Source organism: Crocuta crocuta, unplaced genomic scaffold (genome assembly GCF_008692635.1).
Source record: "Crocuta crocuta isolate KB4526 unplaced genomic scaffold, BGI_CrCroc_1.0 scaffold6, whole genome shotgun sequence".
Taxonomy (NCBI): Eukaryota; Metazoa; Chordata; class Mammalia; order Carnivora; family Hyaenidae; genus Crocuta; species Crocuta crocuta.
Window position 1 is genome coordinate 7931107 of NW_027531917.1, and position 9711 is coordinate 7940817.

At 34.6% G+C, this 9711-nt stretch overlaps 2 non-coding genes across 2 annotated transcripts; both read left to right on the plus strand.

The window, feature by feature from the left end:
* The first annotated feature begins 7363 nt into the window (after positions 1 to 7363).
* On the plus strand, positions 7364 to 7440 carry LOC144240602 (small nucleolar RNA U2-19). The gene has a single exon (XR_013337773.1). It is a non-coding gene; the product is annotated as a small nucleolar RNA U2-19 (small nucleolar RNA).
* A 139-nt stretch (positions 7441 to 7579) lies between these two features.
* On the plus strand, positions 7580 to 7649 carry LOC144240600 (small nucleolar RNA U2-30). Its single transcript, XR_013337772.1, has one exon. It is a non-coding gene; the product is annotated as a small nucleolar RNA U2-30 (small nucleolar RNA).
* The last annotated feature ends 2062 nt before the right edge of the window (positions 7650 to 9711 follow it).

Genomic DNA, 9711 nt, shown 5'->3' on the forward strand with positions numbered 1-9711 from the left:
TTCTCTGCCCTTAGTTTTCCTGTTTACATTTGTAGCAAACTTTCTCCTTATTCTGCTTGGGGATTCAAAGCGTCAGAAGGTAGATTACAATTCCATTACTTTTGTCCCCAACATCATATTCTCCTTCTTTCAGAAAGAGTATTGCTCTTCTCCCTTTCCCTGATGCCAAAATAGTGGACAGCCTCCTGAGAAAAATGTTTATTAATAAGGAAATTAATTTAGGAAGTGTTAAAAATATTTCACTCTTAAAATGTAGGTTTGCATGGATAGAAATTAAGAGGTTTAAAATTTCTGGCAAAAAGGAACAAGATAAGCCACAAAAAAAAAAAAAAGAAAGAAAGAAAGCAGACAGAAGATTGTCTACAAAAACACAGCTTTCATTCAAAAGCAAAATGCTTATTTTATGACTTGGTCCAGAAAACATTCTAGGATAAAGAACCAATTTATAATGAGGCAAAATAACCTTCATGTTAATTACTAACAGAGCTTTTCCCATATAGCGTTGTGCTCAGAAAGTATATTTACTAGAAGAAAAGTAATACTTTATCATGTGCAAACCTGTGTTACAGAAGGATTTTTAATACTGTGTTTTGTAATGAATAAAATAAAACCCATGTTGAAAAATTTTGTTAGTGAAATAGTTTTTTTTAATGTGGCCATGAATTAATATAACTAAGAAAGAATCTGGAGATGATTTAGTAAATACTCATAATTTAGTAAATAATTATTCAACAAATATTTATTGAGTAGTTGCCAAATGCCAAGCACTACTGTTAAGGCCAGATATCATGTAGGCAACAAAACACTGTCAGACAGGAGAAAGACAACAAACAAGATAAATAAGTAAAATATGTGAATAAATGATGTAGTCTAGAAGGAATTATAAAACAGGGAAAGCCCTATGAAATGCAAAGTTAAGCATTAAAATTTTAGATCAAGTGTCCAGGAAAGTCTTATTAAAAGATGATTTTTGAACAAAAATATGAAGGAAGTCAAGGAGCTAACCATGTAAATATAAGGAAGAATATTCCCAGCTATGAGAGTCCCAAGTTCACAGGATTTCTTGAAAGTATGTCTGATATGTTTGAGAAATGACCAGGAAGCCATCGTTGCTGAAGTACTAAGAGGAAAAATGGAAGGTTCAGAGTTCATGCAGGTGGAGCCAGATCTCATGAAAGTAGTTACAGTGAGGTTTTTGAGTTTTACTCTGTATTAGAAAGCCATGGAAAAATTTGGGGCAGAGAACTTACCTAATCCTCCAGAACTTACCTAAGACCTCCAGTCTTAATTTTATTCTTACCCAATCACAAAAACTGGGCCACTGTTGCAGGTAGAACTTCACTACATTCCTGCTACCATGGTTAACTGGGACTGGTCTCTGAGAAACCTCATTTTCTAGCGCAATGATGGTTCTCAATTGTCTGCCTTAAGGCAGCATCATGAATTGGCTTCTGCCACCAATATCTATCCATGCCTTCCAATAGAGCTGCGTCCAGCACCTGAGCTTCAGCTACCTGATATAGAAAGAAAATGGTTTCCTGACCAGCTTTTGCAGGACCATAGCTGAGTCTCCCACTCTGGCTTTCTCCTGTGACTCCTCAAGTCCATCTTAGCTTCCACATAACCAGCAATGGACAGATACTCTTTACAGATATAGTCTACGAGCAAATTGTCTGATTCTCTTATAGGTGAGGCAGAAAGAAGGGTGTCTGTGAAGCTTTTAAATACTCTTCTTAAAGTTTAAAGCTTAAAGAGCTTCTATAACTCACTAGCAGAAATTGTACTACAAGTGAGAAGAATCTAGTTAAAACTACCTCTAGAGTTGGTACTGTTTCCCATTTCTTAGCTATTTTCCCATTTACAAAAATAAAAGAGCACAGTAGCTGAACATTAAGCTGGATTAAAGTAGCAAAAATAATATACTTTGAAAATCCATTTTATTTATAGGAAAATGTCTTCTGAGAGGACACATTGATTTTTACTCTATTTTACATGTCTAAAAATTATCCAATTCAAGGATAAAGGAACTTAAAAATTCTTTTATTCTAATTAATCAGAACATTTTCTTTCACTTAGTTCTGGAAACCCATAAAAAGTTATTAGCTGTCAGCAGCTTTAATGCCAGTTTATTAGAGGCCCTGACTTGGTGCCTGCTGATAGTTATTGTGAAGGCTGAAAGGTTAACAAGAACGGGCTGCTACCAACCTCCTTGCCAGGTGTTTTTCCCTGCAGTTAATGGACCTGAGCCAATTGAAATTATCACTCTAGAACTAGTCACAGACACTCTTAATCTTTGCATAGAAACATTGGTAGAGGGAGAAAAGGCTGGAATTTGTATTGTTGTTCTTCACCATCATCACGTTTGGAACAATTAATATAAAGTATAGTTAATCTTCTACTTGTAAATAAAGGCCTGACAAACCCAAAAAGAAAGAAACCTTTAAAAAAATATGCATGTATAAAAATAATGATAGTCCCTTCAATGAAACAATGTCTTGTAAAATGTATTGCGCTTTTTTGGAGGCATGGTGGCTAAGGGTAACATAGGTATTAACATGTCTAATTTTTTTTTTAATTGCTGGGTTTAAAAATCTGAACAGTTGTAATGAAATAACAAGAATCAACCAGATGGAACTGAAGCCAGTCACTGTGGGTTTTTGAGACATGCATGCTGTTTGGGGGGATCGAATATGCACTTACCAATCCAAAACAGAGCAGATGGCAAAGCAAACAGGTAAGCACTTGTTTTATCTTCCAGATATTGCGGTTCACTGAATATCCCTATTTATTTTGGGAACTTTAGCACATCTGTAAATCAGATGAAAGACAAACAGAGGTGACTAAAAGAGACTTGAATGAATTGTGGAATTCTAGGACTTTCACACTGTCAGGTGGAGACAGAAAGAATTTCATTCTCTGCCAGTCTTTAGGAATCATGTCGAATTTTAGGTAGCAGCATTTGAAATTAAACTTAGCTGAATAAAATACAAGCAAAGAAAATACTACATCATTGTGTTCATCTAGTGTAAAGACCTTGGCTTCTAAATACCATTCTCCACATAAAGGAACCAGAGTTCGTTGGGAAATGACTGAGACAGAAAACCACTGGTGAAGTTAAATTTTCTCACAGTGTCAGAAAGCAAGAAAGTTCTCAATGATTAATGGGAACATAACAAAAAACATAGGAACTAGCTTCAAAGATTCAAATGGCAAAATTTTGGACAACTGAGACAATTAAAAAAAATTATAACATTGCATTAAAAAAGGGTCAATAAAAATGTACGGAGGAGGGAGAGAAAAAAACCTCTTTGTAACAAAAGAATGCTAGCTTTTATGTGTAGAAGGAATGATAAAATTAAAATCATCATCTTGTAAACAACAATGTAGGAACTGATTTAGGCAAGAATCAGCAAATGATGCTAAAAACTATAGGGTGAAAGGATTGCCACATTCTCAAAGTGTCACCTAACATATTACTTATTGATACAAATGAAAAATAATGATATTTTTACAGTAGTGAAAGTGTCTTAACCAAGGGATCAAAGTAAGCATCATCAGTAATGGATCAAATTAGCATTATGTATCTTCTGATATGATGCAATGGGAAGTATGCAATACCACCTATGGCTACGTGCAAAAAAAATTTAACCTGAAACGAATGAGAAAACAAGTTCATACTGTAAAATAATTCACAAAAACAATTGTCCTGGATTTAACAAACTTGTTGAGTTTGTAAAAGAAAAGAAAAACAAAAACAGGGAAAAGAAAAGAAGAGGCAAAAGAATGGACATAGATTAAAGGAGACTAAGGAGAAAAGACAACTAAATGCAAATTGAGATCCTTGATTAGATATAAGTAAATACATATATAAATACATGGGACAAATGAAGAAATTGGCATGAAACTGTAGATTAGATATTATTGTGTTAATATGCAATGTCCTAGATATGAAACTAATATTGTGTTCATATAAAAAGAAGTCCTTGTTCTTATGTAATAATTGTTGAAGTATTTAAAGTATAATTATGTTTGCAACTTAATTTCAAATATCTCAGCAAAAAGGGTATAGATTTAAAATGCATATATTGATAGCATTTTTAAGGCAAACAAAAATGATAAAAATGATAACTTCTAAGAGAAAGGTATATGTGTACCCATTATACTATTCTTTTAACTTTTGACAGGATTTAAGTTTTTAATTTAGAAAAGATAATGCTCATCTCTAAGTGGCTCAATTCAGTTGTTGAGGAAACAGTTCACTGAAATCCCAAACAGAAAATAAAATCTTTGGCAGCTATGTCAATAGATCTTCTACAAGTTCCCACTGGTACATAATGCTACTTGGTCATCACAGGCTACGACCAATGAGCAAAATAAAAACACAATGTGAATAATATCAGATGAGAGAGTTTTATTTCCATTCAAGTCACATCTGGCTTTCTTTGAGTGCATGGCAGATAAGTGAACAAAAATCCTCATTAGGCACAAGAAACTGTATAGAACTTCTTAGAATTGATGATGGCCAATTTGTTAAAACTAGTGGTACGTTTCCCTAATGAACACCGAAATTTCTGCATAAAATTAAATAAAAAATTTAAACAATAAACAAAAAGACTTGCTTAAACTGCTAAGCCTGCTAAGTCAAACTGACCCACCATACTACTCTAAAGCTTCTGAAAAGTAAGTTGCCTTTTTTTGTCCACATGGAGAATTGAAGTTACTTTTTGGCTTAGCAAATTTTTCATTCATTCAACAAATATTGATTGAACAGTCTTCTAGGTGCAACAAAACAGAAATAAGCAAATATGTCATATAATGTCAGTGCTTTGAGAAAAAAGAAAACAGTGTCATGAAGAAACAGGACAGCAAGGAAATAAAAAAGAATAATTTTCGGTAGGGTGGTCAGACAATGCCTACCAAGATGAAGAATTGAGAACATAGTGTATGTCCAGGAAATAATTTACAGTCCAATTTGGCCTTGCAAAGCATACATATGTAAGAAGTTGGATTTAAGGCTGACAATAATATTGGGGTTAGGGCTGAGAAGCCTTGAATACCAAACTAAGTTGTTTGATTTTAGACAACTAGAAATTGCTGGGAGCCGCACTGGCCTCACTGGATGACAATCATAGCGAGGAAATGGCAGCGTTTGTACAGCTCCTGCCATGAGAAATGAAAACTGGTATCTCCTTCTGCTACTACTGGCTCATGTTGGAAATAAGCCTGCTGATATTGACCAGGTCTCATAATATTTCAGATCAAACCAATACTCCCCACCCAGACTGCTCATAAGGAAAAGCATATTCCTGCCTTTTCAAAAGAGACTTCAGATGAAAGCATTGNGATACTTCTACCTTAAACAAACAAGCTATTGACCCCTGCCCACAAAGAAGTAACTTCACCCTTTTTATGCTAAAAACCTTGTCTGGTATGCTAAAGATACCTTCCTTCCCCATAGGATAAGCATCTAAACCGCCTACCTCAATCACTATTGATAAAGGTTATGCAGGAGTCTTCTACAAATCTATGTTCTGAGAAATTCTTACATATCAAAGAAGTTTGTCATCAGAAAACATTGTCTAAGGCAACTGCCACTTCTGTGCCATCCCCCAAACACTTAATTATAAAATACAGTTGAGCCCCAGTCAGAGCAGAGATGCCTGCCTGGTGACCAGAAAGATTCTCATGGTGCTCTCATCTCTCCCTCGCCAACACCGTCCATCCTTCAGGGACCTCTGGACCCTGGCCAGAGCTGGCCACCGACAGAAATAAATGAAATGAAATGATGTGATCAGTGTTATGCTCCTATTTTTTCCCAAAGAATTTGATACTGTACATTAAAGATTTGTGAACTAAATTTCTTCAAACCTCAAGAAAAAAGCAATTTAATTTCCTTTACAGCCATATTCTATAGGTTACCCTAAAGGAAAATGTGTATATTTTAGTCAGTTCTCAATTATCTAGATGTACAACATGGGAGTACTGTCAAGGAAGGACAGGCCAAAATTTGTGTAAAAGCCACACTATGAGATTGAGACCATGATCTGATTTCCTGAAGCAAGAAAAATTGTATGAGGAGCAGTTTCATTAAAATGTTCCTCTGGACGGCAAGCAAATAGAGAAACCTGACAGTATGAGGAGATAGATACCCTGCTGCCCATGATTGTTTGTTTTGTTTCTACTCAATAAGCTTGTTGGGGAGGAAGAAGTTTTCTCTACCATTCAAGATTGTTTTGGTTGGGCTTAAAAAGTTAAATTTACATGAGACAGATTAACAGGAGAAAATCAAATTTCATTTTGGAGATACAGGAATCCCACATATATGAAAGGATCAAAAGCAGAAAAGTAAAATGAGGTATGTTTATATATGCCATCCTGAACCAAGGATAAGAGGGTAGAGGTGTGGAACTTCAAAAGAAAGGAAAGGCATTCACAAGAGATGAAAAAGAGTAAATGTTTGGCAAACAAATGTTTACTGGACCATACAGAAAAAAGGAGACATTCAGAGAAATTTTAACAGACAGACTGTATGCTAAATTCCTTCTTTTCTACCACCTCTGTTCATATTATAATGTAGTTACCTATGGCAATGGTTTTATTTCTGGAGCAGGTCCTCTACCTAAATTCCTTTAGGCAGTTAAGGAAAAAGTCAAAGTTTCTTCCTGAATTTTTGGTCTTTGATTGTCCTCAGCTCAAATTAGTCATGTCAAAGTGGCATATCTTGGGGCAATTTATTCTAAACTCCTACCAGCTAAAAGCTTTGGTCTTGTGTCTCTTCACAAGTGTCTCAGTCGACCAGGGTAAATCCAGATAAAGGTGATACAAAACACATTATATATTTTCAATAGAAACATTAACATGGAACACAGATTATCCATGTACAGTCAACAATGCAAAACACTGAAATCATACTACAGAGTAGCAACAAATATCCACACTTCAATGCTTTGAAAATGAATGAAGATAATTAATAGAATTATTCTAAATTTCTCAGGCATTAACTCTTCCTCTATATTTCGTTACTAATTCATTTATTTGTTCACTAAACATTCACTGGAGCACCAGATAGGCAAAAGGCATTGTTGTGAACTGTGAAGAGCAATGTCCATAATTATTTCTGCTTTCCCAACAGGAATCTGTTATAATTCAATGTAGCTTTAAAATTTTAAAATAAGAGTCTTAAATTTGGATATCAGTACAATCTAAGTTTCTCTAGCATTGTCTTATATCTTGAGGCTCTAGACTTATGAGTTTTCCATTCATAAACTATGTGATCTTGAACAAATTAAATATCTGTCTGGGGATCATTTTCTCATCTGTGAAATAAAAATAGTGATCTCTGAGATTTGCTCTTACTGACGTGGATCAGTGATGAAAGTAGACAATTCTGAGCATCAGACCTTCTAGTGTAACTGACTTATGATCCCTGTAGTTCTGAAAAGCAAAAAGTAATTTAGAACAATAAGGGCTTATGTCTGTAGTGTGTGTGCATGTATATAAAGGTGACTGTGTATAACTGAGGACTTGATGAATGAGATTGGGGTGAGGGTGGAGGGGATATGAAAGACTAATCATTTCTGAGCGGTGATGGAAAGGTTTTACTACTGATATTTACAACTATGAAGGTTTCTACACTTGATCTGAGCTCAATTAAAATAAAATAAGTGTACATATTCCATAATGTTGCTGAGAAAACTGAGGTTAGGCTCATGAAATATTTAGAGTCTAGTGTTTAGCAATAACTCAGTAAATGTTTAGTGATGACTATTATTTGTAATCATTATCATTAGAATAAAGAAATCATGAAATTATTAAAGGTATTATTAGAAGTTTAGAATAAAATCTTAAATATTTTAATTATTCTAAAAAACACAGAGATTCAATATGTATGTGTTTGTCTTGTAGCAAGAAGGAAAAGAAAACAGAACCATGTTATAAATTACAATATAATATCATGTATTTATAGCTTCAAGGTACAAATAGGGGTGGTTATTACTGATGGGGACCAGAGGGACTTGTAATGCCTAATTATCCCCTCTTTGGGATTAGCATAAAGTCACTTTTCCTGATCATTAGAGGTTACAGGTTCACATTAGCATGTCCAAATGAATAATGAACAGATCCACTGACAAAGACACCTTGAGAAAAAAGATATTTCAGATGTTCAAGCCAGACACCTGAGGCACAGAATTCACTTTATAAACTCATCATAGTTGTGCTAGCAATAAAATTTCACATCTGTTTTTAAATTTTTTTTCCTCTAGTTGTTGGTTGCCATCAGTTATTATAGGTGCTTTTTTCCCCTATGTATTTGATATCCTCATGGCAAATGTTTTCACTCTGCTCAGTGAACTGTGCTGAAACATCTTTCTGAAACCCTTCATTATTACCTTTGAAGGGATATAGGCCTTTAAAGCCTCTTTACAGAGAACTTACGTAGGGGCAAAAAAAAAAAAACATTCTCATCCTTACACCCCCCCCACCCACATACACACATGTCCATTATAAGCTCATGCTGAGTTAATACTATCATCTCCTAATTAAAAAAAACAGTGCCTTACACTTGCCTTTTTTTCACTTCCATAAAGCTTCTGGTTCTTGAATTCTCCAATATCCTGAGGAGAACTTTAAACTGAATTGTGCAGAAATATTGGTCTTAAGGTACTGTGTTTTTTGTTTCTGCTTTTTTTCCCATTGTCTTATTTATATTAAAAATGTTTAAATAAAGAATATATGACACTGTATTGAGAGGGATAGAACAAGTTGCTTCTAAGGAACTCCCTCAGTTTAACTGTCTTTTCCAACCTCACACTATTCCAGACCATCAGGCAAATTAGAGTATTTATGCCAGACACCCCTGGCCTTACATATTATTTCCTTTATCCTGAAGTTTTTAACAGATAAATGGGGGAAAACCCAACTGTACATTTCTAACAACTGTCTGGTTGTTATATTCTGTACTCATTCTAGAATCATCACATGTTATCATGGGAAGTTAGACACTCTCCTAAGTATAGATGGCAAATGGAAGTCCATTTTAATGGTTGGGAGCAAATTATTCAGATTTAGATACCAACCCCAGTACCAAATATGTAGCTAAGTAAATTTGTACCAGGTAGTCACCTTCACTGACTCCACTTACTTATCTATGATATAGGGACAAAAATATCTCATAAGACTGTTGTGAGGATAAATGTGATAATTTATTTTACAATGTGTTAACTTTTTGATGCCTGGCATTTAGTAAGCATTCACTGACTCTGTGGCTATTATTTTACAGCTTTGTTCATTTTTTCATATTCCAATTGTAAACACAGACTTTCAAGTCATTCAGACCCAGGTTCAAAGAATATTATGTACAAGATATTTGGGATAAAATTCATCTTTCTGAATCTCAGTTTATTCATCTATTTTCTCAAAGGTGTTTTGAGGACTAAATAGTGACCATAAAGTACCTAACATACATCCTAGAACTTAATAGTTACTCTGTAAGTGGTAGTTTCTTTCCCTGTTTCCATTAGTATATATCACAGCTAATACAAAAATGTGGTCAACATGTAATAATCATAAATCTAAATAATACTGTTGACTAGTCCATTCTTTACTATTCATTGCCTGCCTATACTGGAAAGCCGGTTGGATACATGATGACCTTGGTTTGGGCAAAGGTGATATTAGCACAGTGTGTTGGGAAGACTTTTTGAAGGCTTT